This window comes from Choloepus didactylus, chromosome 20 (genome assembly GCF_015220235.1).
Source record: "Choloepus didactylus isolate mChoDid1 chromosome 20, mChoDid1.pri, whole genome shotgun sequence".
Taxonomy (NCBI): domain Eukaryota; kingdom Metazoa; phylum Chordata; class Mammalia; order Pilosa; family Megalonychidae; genus Choloepus; species Choloepus didactylus.
Window position 1 is genome coordinate 4280608 of NC_051326.1, and position 16225 is coordinate 4296832.

The following is a 16225-nucleotide window of genomic DNA, read 5'->3' on the forward strand; positions in this document are numbered from 1 at the left end:
TCAGAGTTTCTTGTTTGTTTTAAGGACTGAAAATGGCCGTTTTGGATCAGAATGTGCTGCAGGTGGCACAAGTAGCCTGGGCCGGCGTGGGCCCACTGGAGGAACCCGTCGGCGCTGGGTGGGGGCTAGGGGAGAGGCCCCAGGAGCCCTCAGCTTCGAGGACGGCTGAATGGCGCTGCCCACCAGCCTGGGAGCCACCCTGGGGTGATCCCACCTGATGGTCGCCCAGCGGCTGCACCCGGGACCCCGCCAGCCCGATCGTCCCTGACTGTCTCCTCCCTGCTTTGCTGAACCCTTTCCAGGACCATCCTCCCGCCCACAATGCCTCCTGGGGGTCCCCGATCCTGGCTTCTCGGACCCCGCCCTCTCCGGGTGGGATGTGGCTCTGCCGACTCCCTCGGTCGTGTGGCCTGGACAGCTGCAGCCCTGGTCCCTCCAAGCCCTCCCCACATGGGTGCCGGCCTCTCCCGGGCCTGTCCCTGTGCCTCGACCGTCTGGCGGCTGGTACTGAGCGTAGCCGATATGATTTTGGGGAGCTGGGAAACTGGGTCAGATCACTGGACAGCGTGGCTCCTGGGATGCCCAAGATCCTGACTCAGAGAACTTTTAGGGCTGCATCAGTCTTCTGCTCTGGGGAGGGGGCACTCGGGCACCTGCAGGCCGTCTGCCCCCCACCCACCAGGGAGCAACGGTAGGGGGCTCAGACTCAAGGCGACGAGCTCAGGAGGGTCAGGCTGGGCTGTGTCCGCTGGGGCTGTAGCCTTTGACAGAATGCGGGAAGTGAGTGTGTGTGTGCGTGTGTGTGTGTTTTCCAAAGTTGTCTGCTTTGCCCTGGCCCCCCACCCTGCCTGAGCTGACCACAGGGCTGCCCGACCGAGGCCGTCCTCATCCAGGGGCTGTGAGCGGACAGGTGGGGTCACCTGTGCACCCTCAGGGTCAGAGCGGGTGCCCCATCCTGTCTTGTCCTCCTTGCACTGCCGTGACCCATGTGAGCATCTGGACAGCCTCGTGCCAAAGATGGGGGAGCCCCGAGGGGGTCTCGAATCTGTGCTTGGAGAGGAGTCGCCAGGACAGCATTTTGGACTCCCCCTGAGGGAAAATAAAGGACACTTCTATTCCCCTGGAGGCCGCACACACTTTTGGCGCGTGCATGGCAGTGGCTAACTTGGCTCAGAATAATGCACACACTTCCCAGTAACGGCACAGCGATAACTTGGAACCCACAAGGAGACAGCGGGTTTGCCCCAGGGACTCCTTCTTCCGCCTGACCAGAGGCACACGGGGCTCGGGGTTGGGACTCTCCTCCCACCGCCTGGTGTCCTGTCCCGGCAGCAGGCAGAGCACCTTTCCCGCCTTCCAGGTGACGGCCCACCTGCCCTGCTGTCCCCGGGCTCGAGGGTGCGGGGCTGGGGGCTGCTGCTCCCAGAGCCTTCGCGAGAGCCCCGGGACGTGGTGGGCGACTTTTGGAAATCACGCTTGGGGAGAAGGGGCGGCCGGCCCTCCGGACACAGCTGCATGGGGGCTTGACTTGGGGACTGGTGGGGAATGGCTGCTTCATCCACAGGTGCAGCTGGAGGCGCTGGGGGGACTGTGGGGCTCCCGGAGCGAAATGTCTGCTTCCACACCAGCTGCAACGTGCAAAATGGAGTTCAACTGTCAGCATCCTTCCCCTGGTGGAAAGACTCCGAAACCCTAGCTGTGTGTGTCTGTCACCAGAGCTGCAGGGACGCTAGGATGCGGGGTGCCACACGCCAGGCGGAGAACGGGGCGAGCCCCCAGCCTTGCCCTGAACCTCCGTCTTCTCATGTGTAAAGCTGAGATTTCGGAGCTGGGAGGTTTGTAATGAGAATTTTAAAATACCATGTGTGAAAATGCTCTGTAAGCTGTGAAAGGCTCAGCAAATGTTCTCTCAATAATCAACCCGGGGCCCGTTGGCTGGCCTGAAATGGCTCTCCCTTGCCCTCTCGTCGTTCCTGCGATGATTATCGTCTTGCCGCCCCCCGTTGGGAGGGGTTGGAGAGCATCCTCACCTCCTCCCATCCTGTATCACGGCTAGTTATTATCTCCTTGCCACCAACTGCATTTTCCAAAACTGGCCACGTGATATTTTCAGTTCCCACACAGTCTTCCAGAAACTTCCACTCCCTATAGGAGTTATCTCCTGTCTCCTGGAACGGGGATGGGACTTTGTGTCTCTCCCGCAGAATGGAATAAGGCAGAAGTGACGCTGCCTGCTCTCTGGGGCTGGTTCATAACAGGCAGTGCAGTTCGTACCCTTGGAACGCAGCCACCACGCGGCGACGGAGCCCGAGGCTGCCCACGGGAGAGCCACACGCAGCAGCTCGTGCGGAGAGGGACGGAGGTCCCCAGCCAGTAGACGGCACCCCCTCCAGACACCCAGCGAACAAGCTTTAGGTGACGGGGGCTCCCCGCCCTGACCTTTGAGTGTCCCAGCCGAGCCCCAGGTACCACGGAGCAGAGCGTGCTGCCCCGCGGCGGCCTGTCCGATGCCTGACCACCAGGGACGGGCGTAAGAAACGGCTGCCTGTCGCTGACACATTTCAGTGTCGTACTGGATGCAGCCCCGTCATCTGGAACTGGAGGGGAGAGACTGGCTCACCCGTCTCCTGAGCCAGCTGAGCGGAGAGGGACTGCAGCAAACGGGGCATCAGCCCCCCTCCCCGCCCCGGAAGGCAGCCGTGCTTTGTGAGGAGCACTTCTGGGACACACGCTGCTGTCTGGTAATTCTCTCTGCCCACACGTGTGTGCTGCACACCTGTGGGGTACGGGGGCTGTGCTGGGGGCGGGAGCAGAGCAGGCAAGGCCTCTGTCCTCCACGAGCGAGCAGTTTTTTCACGGGGGGGGGGGGGCAGCTGCACAGTGAGAGGGTCCAGAATTAGTCCCCACTGCGGTAGGTGCCGTAAAAGGGACCCCCGGGTGAAGACGAGGGTGAAGCGGGGACCTGCTTGGTGGGGGGACGGCCAAGGCCTCTGAGGGGCGACTTTCAGTGCGAGGGGAACAGGCCCGGGAGGCACAGGCTGAGGACAGAGCGCGGCTGGGGCTGCTGGAATAGTGAGAGCGCACCTGCGGGAGGGCAGAGCCGGGCGGGCGAGGGGAAGAGAGGAGGTGAACGGGCACGCGGTGAGCCAGGGTGCGGGGTGAGCCGGGGTGGGCAGGAGTCAGGAGCTAGAAGACCAGGGAAGGCTGTCGGAGTTCCTGAAGGTGTGCGGGGCCTTTGGAGGGTCCTATCCAGCAAATAGGTCTGATTTTCGAGGGTTTGCCTGGCACCTGCCCAGCCTCCCTTCCCAGCACCCACTGTGCCAGTGCAAGCAGACAGTGAGGGTGGACATGCACCAACACCGTGTCCCACAGGTCGCTGGCAAGCATGGGCGGCGGATCAGCCCAGGGCAGGTGACGGAGAAGAAATGAGCCTCGGAGCAGTTGGCAGCACCAGGCAGGCTCCCCCAGTGCCACCTCCCCCATTCTCCCAAGAGCCTCCTGTCCCCCCACCCTGGTTCTCTGATGCATGACCTGTTGGCAACAGCCAGCTGGACGGAGGCGCGGGTCAGCCGGCTGGGCCAGGAGACGCCTTTGCTGGGGCCTGAGGATGGAGGAGGCACCTGGAACTTCAGAGCAGGGCCCGAGCTGGTGAGCCCCGCACCCTGGCACCTGCCTCTTCCAGCCACAGCGAATGTTCTTGGTTTAATTATGTCCTGTGTCCCTGGGTTAAGAAATCAGAGCACTTTAGAATTCTTTCTGTTCAAAAAGGATAAAATAAAGGTTTTGGTGTTTTAAGGGGCTACAATTACGCGATGCCAGCATTTATGCTTCTGTATTATCCACTGCCTGCCAAGCACCGAATCCAACCATTTGATCCTCACGACAGGCCCTTTGCCTTCCAGAAGGGTCAGTGGCCTTCTCCAGCCTGTGCTCTCGGGGACGTACACCAGGGCCTCCTTCCCACCCTTCACAAACCCACCAAATGAAGTCTGTGTTCCAGCTGAGCTGGTACGGGACGTGGCTGCCCGTGGCCTGCTGCCCGCTGAGCAGGGGCTGGGGCCCTGTCCCGCCCGGTGACTGTGGCCGTGGTGGCCGGGCGGGGTCTCTGCCCTCCGCACCCGCGTGGCAGCTCTGCTGGGTCCTCTGAGTGGGGCCCTCCCAGCTGCTGCTGCCTGCGTTTCCCACGCCAGGGCCTGCCTGAGCAGCCGCCAGCTGTGACCAGCTGTCAGCCAGTTGTGAGGCTCGGCTCCTGTCTGCCACGTGACCACCCCTCACGGCAGCTTCAGACAGGCAGACGAGCAGGCAGACGAGCAGACAGACGTGCAGACAGACAGCCTCCAGGGCCTTGGCTCCGTGCACCCCGGCAGGGACTCATGGGGAGACAGGCAAATACCCGGAGGAACGGGGACTGCGTCAGAGGGATGAAGCTGAGGTAAAGTGCGCTCTGTGAGAGAGGGGCAGGGAGGTGGAGACAGGAGGACCGTGAGCAGGGGGCCCCGGAGGGAGCCAGGGGAGGCCCACCAGCCCAGACAAGGCCAGACTGCCGGGGTGGCCCCGGGGTGATGAGGGGCCTCCCCAGCCACCTCCTCAAAGCTGGGGCTGCGGGCCCCACGGGCAGCTTCAGGTCCCCGGGAGCTCTTTGGGGGACCTGGCTGTGGGGTGCAGGGGGCAGCTGTAATGTTCCCGCTCACAGGTGGGTGAGCCAGCGGGGGGTCCTGACGAGCAGCGGGAGCGGGGTATCGTTGCTGCTCTGCACGGGGAGCAGGAAGGCTGCTAAGGTGGCCCTGCGCTCGGCCTCTGCCCATGTTCCTGCCGCTGGGAAGCCCGTCGCAGGCAGCCCAGAGGCCTCCAGGGCAGACCCCAAGGAAGGCGGCCCAGCCCCAGCCCGTCCCCACCCACGGGACACCAACAGTGTCCTCTGGTCCCAGGTGACAGCCCCGAGGCTGGGAGGGGGCCCAGCTTGGAGGGCAAAGCAGGACTCTGTGCGGGACGGTGGCCCAGGGCTGGGACCAGCCAAGCCCCGAGGAGGGGACAGGAGCCCAAGAAAGCCCACTCGGCCCGGGCGCCTTCTCCCTCCTTGGCCATACCATCTGCTTCAGGAACCGCAGTGAGGATTTACCCCTGAACTCGGGGTCTGCTTGGTTCCACAAGCAGGGGTCTCTCCCGGCAGCAGGGCGTGGGGGCCTCCCCTGGGGGTCAGTCCCGGAAGCAGAGATGGGCAAGGGGAGGCCGCCAGGGTCCACCCAGCCCCGCGACCCCCGGCCCGGCATGGAGAGCGGAGCCCTCTGAGTGGCTCTCAGCTCCGTCTCCCGGGGCGCTTGAGCTCGCCTCTGTGGAACTCAGTTTCTCGGGCTGTTGTTGGGGATGGTGGCCCCGGCCCTGACCATCTAGAGGCTGGGGGAGAACACGAAGAATGCGACGGCTCCAGAAAGCGGAAAACACACGGCAGGCACTGGCCGTCCACCGAGGCCTGCGGGGCAGGGGCAGCTCCCGCTAGAGAAAACCACTTTCTGTTTTTTTCTTGCAGATCATATACTAAACGATCGCCAAAGAAGCACAATTTGCATTATCACAATTTCAATTTTAAAAAATCCTGCTGCTCATAGAACTTTGTACTTGTTATAAAGAGCAGGTGATAAAGATGAAAAAGACACAGGGTGGTGACAGTTACAGGCCCTGGCTTCTCGGGGAGCGCTGAACATAATCAAACTCTGATTGCTTTGGGGATGTGGCTGGAAAGCTTTACACATGTGGCGATGAAAAGGACTTTTATGATGATATTTTTATTTTTGCCAGTCTAAAGCTCTCTAACTCCCAATCCCTAATTTTCTTGCTAGCATGATTCCTGAGATTTCTCCTGGATGTGTTGCCTCGATAGCACAGGATGGCCTGTGTGTCTCCCCATCACGCGCTGTGCACGTGGATCTTACCTAATCTCTGTCTGGTCCTGCAAGGTAGGAACTTTCTCCATTTTCCAGATAAGGAGAGAGGAGCACTTGGCAGAGGCTGCTCGGTCGGGTAGTGGGGAAGGAATTTGAAGGCAGGACTGTGGCCTCCAAAGTCACATCCTCCAAGGCCACTTGGGGCCCATCCCCTCTGCCAAGGACCCTTCTGTCCCCCACCCCAGCAAGCCACATAATGCAAACCGTGAAGTCCAGCACATGCCCAGAACGTTTTATATGCAAGCTCTAATTTATTACAAGTAATTTAGCGCTTGTTATTTCCTCCACCAAAGGGATCTTGCTTTTACAGAAGGAACCACTGCAGGGTTCCTTGAATAATGAGCGTCTGAACTGTTACTAAGCACAACTTGCCATGAGCACAATCCGCAGAAGGGAAATGAGGGGCGCCCTGGGCTGGGGGCACCCCTGGCTCTCAACCACAGGACCCTGCAGAGCAGGGAGCCCCACAGAGGGCCCTGCACAGGGACAAACGCGCTTGCTCGCCTCACCCTGGGTACAGTCCCAGAGCAACCAGCTCATTTTTTTAACTTATTACTTTGTCATCACTGTCCATATAACTTGCATTTATGGTAGAACCTAACGGTTATTTTTCCCGGTGAGGTTCGGAGACGTTTGGTAACTGCCCAACGTCAGACCCAGAACATCACCTCACAGTCCACGGGCGGTCAGAAGAATCACAATGATGGTGACTACTGATTGAGGCCCCGAAGTCTCCAAATAGCCTTCCCAGAGACTTCTTATCCTCCCAGTTTCACAGACGAGGAGACTGAGGTTCAGAGAGGTTAAGCGACTGCCCAAGTCTAAAGTCAGTCATGAAGCTGGGATGCAAACCCTGCCCTCAGTGCTGCCTCCTCCCCTCCTAAAGCCCCAGCCTCCCTCCACTGGGCCCTCATAAGGGACCGTGGATCTTCCAGGGAAAACACCCAGAGGAAGGCGTTTGGCACTTCCCGGGCAGGAACTGGGTGCAGAGCCTGGCGGGCCTCCAGGGCAGGGCCCTGTCCCACGTATACTCTCCAAGACAGAGCTGTCTTTAAAAAGAAGCCAAGTGCACGTCGACCATAAATCCCGGTGTGCCCCAGACCTCCAGTTTCTGCCTGCTGTGGTGACAGCCGTGCCCTCTTGAACCTTCCATAGTGCCCTCGTTTGAGTGAAATGCTCACCCGACAAAGTCACTAGCTGTGGTGTGTTTGGCAACAGTTGGATTCAGACCTTACGTCAGAACTGCCTCTTGTAAATCCTTTATGACTATTTGGTTTGAAACCTGCAAGGTAAAACCTCCCAGAAACTGGGGAAGTTGAAATCCCAGGCTTTGCTTTGCACTGCAGTCACCCCTGGGCCAGCCATACCCAGCTTTGTTTCAAACTTGCAGGTCAAGATTCCTAATGATTTGTTTGTTTCTGCTTCAAAGCACTGAAAATCTTTTATCTATTGTCTGATTCAGATTATTCTGTGATTTAAAAAAAAGGCACACACAATTCGGTTCAATGAGTTTAAGGAAATCTAAGTGTAGGGCCAACACATACAAAACGGCTCCCCTAGCAGGAGGGGTAAAACCAGCAAAAAGAAAATCATCACAGGACATTTATGAGTTGAAGCTTGAAAAATCATACTTTCGTGCAAGTGGAGTGAGCTAAAGAGCGTCCTGTTACAGCCTTTGGTGATTTATTGTTGCTCTGAGATATCTTTAAACTTTTTTATTTGATCAAAAATTATGCCTATTGGTGGATCTGGGTATCTGGGTGAGGGATATATTGGTATGGGCTTGGTATTATTTTTGCAACTGTTCTGTAAATTTGAAATTATTTCAAAATGAAAGTTTTAAGAGTTATACATATTCATTCTAGAAAATGTGAAAAGTATAGCAAAATGCAAAATGACAATAATTCCTTCTCCAGCGATAGCTACTCTTAAATTTTGCTTTCTACTTATTTTTGTATTCCTGTATATTTCTTTTATCCAATACACCCTCTTCTATAACCCCCTTTTTCATTTACAAATCAAGCTCCGTTCCTATTTCATTCTTATTTCTACAGACTCATCTTCACAGCTGTGATGCAGACGCGCACGTGGCTGCATCTCCGTGGCCTACCTGGCTGTCTCTGTGCTGGAAGTTTCTGTCCAATCTTTTGCTTGACACAAAACCCACCGAGGACTGAGATGATTGCTCCTTTGGTGAACATTTTGTGCACCAATTTCTAGATGTGACTTTGCTAGGTTACAGGATGGATAGTTTTGAGGCTCTCGACACGTATCTCTAACCTGGTCAGGGCAAAGGCGCTACAACTTCCAGAACAAGCACAAAGCAAGAGAATTGGAAGGGAAGGCACCACCGTGATGTTCTGGAGCTTGTCCCCGTGAGGCCCCGGCGGGCTCCAAACCTAAACAGGCGGGCTGCTCCAGCGACGGCAGGGTCCGGGGAGAGCAGGAGGGGACGGACTCGGAGCCCAGACACCAGGCCTCCAGCCCGGGCTCAGCCCTCACCAAGCCTGGCTGTGAGCAAGAGACCCGGCCTTCTGGAGCGGGGTTCCCCAGTGTGGCACGAGGGGGCCAGTCGGATAATCACACAAGGCCCTTCCTGCTCTTGCACCGGAAATGAAGGAAAACTGGGGGAACACAGGTGAAATATTAACCTGGTCCTTGGCGCTGATTTGGGCTCGTGTGCCTCCTTTGCCTTGCTTTGCACCTCCCCACGTCCCGTGCCTTCCCCCGTGCTTGGCCGCATCTTGCCTTCTCTTAGTTCCTTCTGAAATTCACCCTGGGACAGGCTCTGGCTGGGTGGTCAACAGTTACCAAGCCTTTTTGAGTCATTAGGAGTTGAAGTCATCTTCCCCCAATGTGCTCCCTGGCAGTGTATCTGGAGCCTTTGAAATGCAAATCCTGGGACCTGCAGGGAGGGAAACCGGCCCCTCGGGCTGACCTCACACCGCCCCACGCCCCAAGTCGGCAGGACCCTGTGGCCGCTTCCCAAGATCAAAGGGGCATTGTCCGTCTAAAATTCATCACCAGAACACCTAGATTATCCAATAGGTCCGCCCCCCTCGGCCTCTAAAATCCGATCCCTGTTAGCCTGGGCAGGACACAGGGCCTCTGGCCACCCCGTGGCTGAGCAGCTCAGGGAGCCAAGCCGCCCCGACCTCTCCCAAGAGAGATAAGGTCCACGTGAGGTTGCTGCCAGAGGGGCCCGAGCCAGCCGGCCTGAATCGGCTCCTGTGGCTTGAGCGGAAGAGCTGCCACTCCAGGCTCTGGAATAAACTGAGCCCATCTGCGGCCTCTGCCTTACAGATTAGAACTAGTCCTCTCCCTGGGACTCTCCTGACTGAGCAACGGGTCAGCGGGGCCCGGCCATCGGGGAGTGGACTCGGAGCTGCCGGACCCCCAGGCTCCCTTCCCCGCCGGCCTGGGCTCCTGCTTGCCTTTCCGGTGGAGGCCTCAGGCCCTGGACACACACGTTATCTCCGGCCCCTCCCGGAATCCCAGCAAAATGATAGTAATGGAATGTAAGAGGCAGGATCACAAGGACAAGGGGACAGCTGCAGAGAGGAGAGTGAAGAGATGGCTACAGATGTTTAGAAACTGGAAAACAGATGGATTAGTGGAAACGGACTTGGCAAAGAGAAGTAGAATCTAACTTTCTTCAGTAGGTCAAACAAATAGAGAGGAGACAATAGCAAACGAGATGTCTGCAAAGCTTTAAAAAGCAAGAAACCAGATGGGTTGAAGGTATCTGACTTAGAGAGAGAAGAAGGAGTCTAACTTCCTTCAATAGGACCAACTGGAAATAAGCTGGGACTAGAGGGGCTCGGAGTTGAAGACCCCATGTTGTGCTGAGTGAAGATCAAGAACGGGCTGCAGACCAGAGTGTCACGTAGAGATCAGTGCAAAGAGCAGTTAATCCTGCAGGGCTCACTGCACCCTGGGCATCGATTTTGGCAAAATACCAAAGTTAACTCTCTAAGGAGGGTGAACTGTAGGGGTGTCATCTTGGACACCAGGCACAGCTGAAAGGCAGGGTGATGCGTGGCCTTGAAAGCAGGAGACAAGCAAAAGGCACAGAGCTACTGCACAGGGAGCCCCACTCCCAGCCTCAGACCCCTGCCTTTGCCTGTGTCTAATAGGTGGCACCCAGCTCACCCCACATCTCCCTAAAGCGCACATTAGAGCCAGAAAATGGAGACACTCTCAGTGGAGAAATTGACTGACCCAAACAAGGAAAAGGGTCTATGAATATCGATATTGAAAGTTTACTCAAAGACACAGCCAGGGCCCCACCTGATTACATGATGATAAAGCCCAAAATGCCACATGCCCCTCAAAACTTGTTAGTGGCTCCCTCTTTTTTTTTTTCCTTTCAACTTTTTAGAGCAGTTGTACGTTTCAGGCAGAAAAGTACAGAGTTCCTATGTGCCCCCCCCCCACAGTTTTCCTTATTATCACCATTTTGCATTAGTGTTGTGCCTTTGTTACAACTGATGAACCAATATAATTACATTACATTAAGGCTCACTCTTTGTGCTGTACAGTTCTATAGTTTTGTTGTTTTAATTTTTATTACAACCTAAAATTTCCCCTGCTAACCACATTCAAATATATAATTCACTGCTGTTATTTACATTCACAATGTTGTGCTACCATCACTACCACACATTAACCAAACTTTTCCATCACTTCAAATAGAAATTCTGTACAATTTAAGCATTAACTCCCCATTCCCCACCTCCCGGTAACCTGTATTCTAATTTCTAACTCCACGAATTTGCATACTCTTAATTATTTCATGTACACGTGATCATGCATTATTTGTCCTTTTGTGTCTGACTTATTTTATGCCACATGATGGCTTCAAGGTTCATTCATGTTGTTGCATGTATCAGAACTTCATTCCTTTTTATGACTGAATAATATTCCATTGTGTGTATAGAGCATATTTCATTTATCCATTCATTGGTTGATGAACACTTGGGCTGCTTCCACCTTTTGGCAATTGTGAATAACACTGCTATGAACATCGGTGTGCAAATATCTGTTCAACTCCCTCCTTTCAATTCCTTTGGGTATATACCTAGAAATGGGATTGCTAGGCCTTATGGCAATTCTGTACTTAACTTTCTGAGGAATCACCAAACCATGTTCCCCTGTGGCTGCCTCTTTTTACATCCCTCCATTAATGTGCAACTCTTCCTACTTCCCCACATCCTCATGCACTCATTTTCCACGTTTTGGATTAGAGCCATCCTAGCTGGTGTGAAGTAGCAACTCATGGTGGTTTTGATTTGCATTTCTCTAGTGACTAATGATGTCGAGCATCTTTTCATGTGCTCCTTGGCCATTTGTATATCTTTGGAGAAATGTCTATTCAAATTCATTTTGTTTAATACAGGGTTATTCAGGTTATCTGTTTCTTCCTGAGTGACCTTTGTAGTTTGTGTCTTTTGAGGGAATGCATCCATTTCATTGAATCTGTCAAATTTGTTGGCAAAAAATTGGTTATAATCTTCCATTACTATTCTTTTAATATCTAGAGAACCCATGGCAGGGCACCTCACTCATTGTCAATAGTGAGTATTTGTGCTCTTCCTATTTTTTTTCCTGACCAGTCTAGTTCGAAGTTTATCTATTTTATTGATTTTCTCAATGAACCAGTTTTTAGTTCCGTTGATTTTCTCTATTATTTTCACAATGTTCTATGTATTGATTTCTGCTTTGATCTCCCTTTCTTCTATGTTCTTTGGGTTTCATCTGCTCTTCTTTCTCTAGTTTCGTAAGGTGGAGTATGTGATCTTGGAGATCCTTCTTCTTTTCTAATCTAGGCATTTAGTACTATAATTTTCCCTCTAAGTACTGTCTTGGATGTATCCTACAAATTTTATGTTTTCATTTTCATTTAGTGAAAAATATGTTAAAATTTGTCTTGAGACTTCCTCTTTGAACAACAGATTACTTAGAAGTAGGTGTTGTTAAATCTAACACAGCATTATTAAAAACTTTCTTACAAAGAAAACTCCAGATCCAGGTGACTTCGCTGAATTTGACTTCTACCAAGCATTTAAGGACAAGTTGTTTTCTGGGTCAAAATATATTGGGACAAATGGAGGGGGAGGTGTGTATACCTGAGTGGTTGGGGAGAGAGAGCGTAAGAGAGCTAAAATCTCAACTACCACACCAAGAAGTCAACAGACAAAATATAAAAGTGATATATCAAAATATTGTAATACAAGCCAATGAGTTAGAAATATGGCTGTAAATAGGAGAAGACGCAGCTAAAGGAAATAAAAGTGGCAAAATCAGGGTGTGGGAGAGACTGAGGCATACACTGCTGGCTGTCACCCAGAGTCAATACTCTCTGACTTTCAAAACTATATACAAATTCTCTTGGACAAAACAAAATTAAATTTACAAAAATGTATGGAGAAAATCCTGTGAGAACATCGGCAAAAGTGAAAAGAGTGATTTTGACTCTTGCTTTTTTCCTGATTACTTCTGGGTCTAGAGTTTTCCCAAGACTATTACTTTTGTTAAAAATAAAATAAATTAGTCAATAAGTGCAAGTGAATGAAATCCATTCCATTTACAGTTCTCAGTAAGGTGGGAGATAAGAAGGTAGAAACCAAGTTAGAAAATTACAGAGCAGAAGCAGCTGGCAGTGCTCCTGGTCAGAATTCCCAGGAGCAGCCTTCCCCAGGGAAATTCGCCTTGGGAAGGGCTTCCTAAGAGACAGCGACGGAAGTGTGGAAGGAAGATTGGTAAAAGATGCCCACTGGAGCTAGCAGGCTGACAATCTCTCAAACACATCTCCCAGTTGGTGACTTTGATTTTCCAGAAATTGCTCCTGGAAGTGAAAAGTTAAGAGTTGAGTCCTATTCTGAAGAGAACCTCTTAAAAGCTTCTTTGCATATCTTATCTGATTGAATTCCAAAAGGAATTCTTATTACCTTTTGATGGAGGAAGAAACAAAATCTGAGGCAGGTTCAAGAGTCTTCCCCAATTCACCCAAGCCAGAATTTGAACCCAGGATCCCTCCCACTCTCCCTTCTTCTTTTTCCTTCCTTATTCCTTTATTCCTTGCACAAACATTTATGCAGCACCCAGCCTGTGCCCGGGCTCAGTAACGCTCCACCCTGGTCTCCTCTCCACGGAGACTGCGTTCCAGTGGGAGACCCAGGAGGTAAAATAGAATAAAAGGGTTGGCTCAGATGCTCAGGGCTGTGCTGTGGTCGTGGGGGCAGGGCCAGGCCTGGGTGCCTCAGAACAAGTGTAGGGGGCCCCTGGGGGAGCCTGGGTGCCCAGCCGTGGAAAGCTCTAGCAGCAGAGCGTTTCTGGCAGGAACAGTCAGCTTGAAAAAGAGTGAGGAAGGTGGCCAGCTCCAGCCAGGTGCTCCCCCCGGCCCCCTGAGCCCGCTGCCTGGGGCGGCCCGGGCCTGGGGGTCCTGGGGCAGGAGGCTGGGGTGCAGGAAGAGGCTGGGGCTCTGCATGCACCACGGGGAGTTGAGAAGACAGCCAGCTCCGGAGCTCCATCTGGGGCCTGGGCGATGGTCTCCACAAGCTGCCACAGGGGCCTCACTTTCCCACATCCCCTTCAGGGTTCATTGCCTGCGGCCTTCCCCGGCCTCCTCGATGCAGCAGAGGTCACTGCAGCCAGGCCACAGCACTGCGCCCCTCTAACACCAGAGCTCCTGCCCCCCTCGGCACATCCCCTTCCGTGGATTTCTGTCCAATTCCTCCAGGAACCCCTGGCAACAGTACAGCCTGCCGGGGCTGGTCACTCCGCTCACCACGAGAGGTGGGGACCCCTAGTCAACCGCCCGGTGGGTGTATCCGACTCCCAAGCCCAGGCAGAGCCTGCTTCCTCAGCCCAGCCCCGGTTGGGGGTGGAGACCTGCAGGCAGTGGGTTTATTGGGGGGCGCCCTCGGGCTCAGCCCCCACGGGGAAGGGGAGGAAGGGAGACTGGGCAGAAGAGGGCCCCTTCCAGCACGCCTTGACCACAGGGCCTCGGCCAACCTCATGGGAAGGTGTGGCGCCTGGGAGCTCTTCAGAGTGACCCCAAATTGATGTATGGTGCTGGGCTTTTGTACCCCCACATCAAACCAGTCCTTGGATAGGGCTGCCTCAGGAGGGTGGAGCATAACCTTGGGTGCAGCCACCCCCTTAACTAAGGGTAGCACCCAGGGGCCAGCAGCCGGCAGCACACCTGGTAGCTGGGGAGCAGGGGGTGAGTGCTTCGGTTTGGAAGGGGCAATTAGCTTCTTTTCCTGAGACACCCACAGAATCAACATCTGGAGGCAGGAGCCTGAAGCCCATTACAAGTAGCAAAAGAATTTGGACGGGACGCATTTAATGTTGAGTTAATGGCACACCGTTCCGCCGAGATAAGCTGCTGGGCTTCAACATACTTTATTTTGAAAAAGCTCTATTGTCAGGTTCAAGGGGAATTCCTCCTGGCTGTGGCTGCCGTGCCAGATGACACAGTCAGTGGACCCGAGGGAACCACTTGTTTTGTTGTCTTTATCTTTTCCATCTGAATCAAAGATCCCTCCCCCACAGACCATCTCCCCAAAGCTGGCCACAGCTAGTGAGTAATTCTAGCCTCTGACAGCTGCGGGGAAGGAAAGAAATGGGACTTGAAAACAGACATTTTTGGATGCCACGTTTCTAAACACCAGATATATTGGGTCCCTGCCGCCCCCGCTGCACCGCATTTCCTGGATGGAGAATTAAAGGGAGAACGTATGGCCTGATTTGGGATCCGGACATTTTTACTGAGCGCTACTCTGTGTCCAACACGGTGGCAGTGGAGTAACGGCCACCCCTTCCGACGGCCCATCCTGGCCGGATACTGCACGGTCCTTACCGAGCACGGCTCCAACAGGGGCTGCGCGAGGTGGACGCTGGTCCGAGCACCCCAGTTGTCTGGTGAGGGGTAGGGGAGTGGATGCTCAGGTCGATTCGGTAACTGGAGCAAGTCCATTGGTGGCAGAACCCAGCCTGGGCTGCAGGTTTTCAGTTTTAATGTCTAAGGGCTGTCCCCCTAGCACGGATTCCAGTCGAGTGAAGAAACAGTAACTGTGCTGAAGTGTGATTGTGCTCGTTTAGGCTTCACTGCAGGAGGGGAGCGGAGTACCAGTGTCCAGGGCTTCCCCGTGAGGTGCTAGCAGGCCCGGGGGGCTCTGGGGAGCTGCCGCCCAGCAGGACAGGAGGTCTGCTACCGTCTTCCTGACCCTTCAGTTCCCAGCCCCCAGAAACCTGTAGGGGGCTAGTGTGTCCACCAACTGCTGGGAAACCCAAGGGAGGTGTCCTTTAGGGTAGGATAGGACGGGCACCAGAGGGAGGGTCCCTGGGCCACCTCCACCATAGAATCTCAGAGCACATATAAAGTGCTGGAAGTAAACACTGCTTTCATTTTTAGGATGGTTTAGCGGCAAGTCCTAGATGTGCAGTCATTTACAATCTACAAAACTAAAATGGGATTGCTTGTCCCATTTTAGATAAAGGAAGGAAAACTCAAAGAAGCCCCCCGACTTGCCCAGGGTCACCCCGGAATGCAGGGCTCAGGCCTCCCTCCAAGCGGCTGCTGTTTCCACGGTCCCAGGTTGTCTGGGCCAGGAACGTGGGTGGGGGCAGTGCACTCTCCTAGAGAGGACTTTGGGGTCAGCAGCGTGGGTTTGCATCTGGGTCACTAGCTGGGAGCCCTGGGTGAGTTACTTATCTCCTCCCAGCCTCACTTTTCTCACCTGTGAGATGGGGCTAGTCATCCTTGCATCAAAGAGATTGCTCTGAGGATTAATGGATATCACAGCTCTATAGAAGCTGGTGTGTAATGCTTGAAATAAATCTTACATCTCTCATTCCCTTCTCAAAGCCAGCTTTCCTACACAGACGTTCAATTATTATTACACATTTATTTTTATATTCCTTATTCTGAAAATAATTCAAGGCAGCTGACACAGTGACAAACCCGAAGTAGAAGGATCTTTGTCCCTTTAATCCTGGCTTTCAATGTGTCGGTGCAGGTGGGCCCATCATCTTGAAGACGTGGGAAGTGGAAAGAACTGTGAAGAATTCCTGTGACAGGAGCAGTGCCAGGCCTGCAGGGACAGGGACAGGCTCATGGTCCAGGGTGAGCATTCCACGCCGATTTTTGGTCCATCGAGCTCTGTCAATTCTGCCTGAGCCCATCTACCTACCCCTCTGGCCCTTCCCGGTGTGGGGACTCATTGTTTTCTCCTCCAGATTTCTGGAATAACAGCTTCTTAACCGGCCTGCCTGCC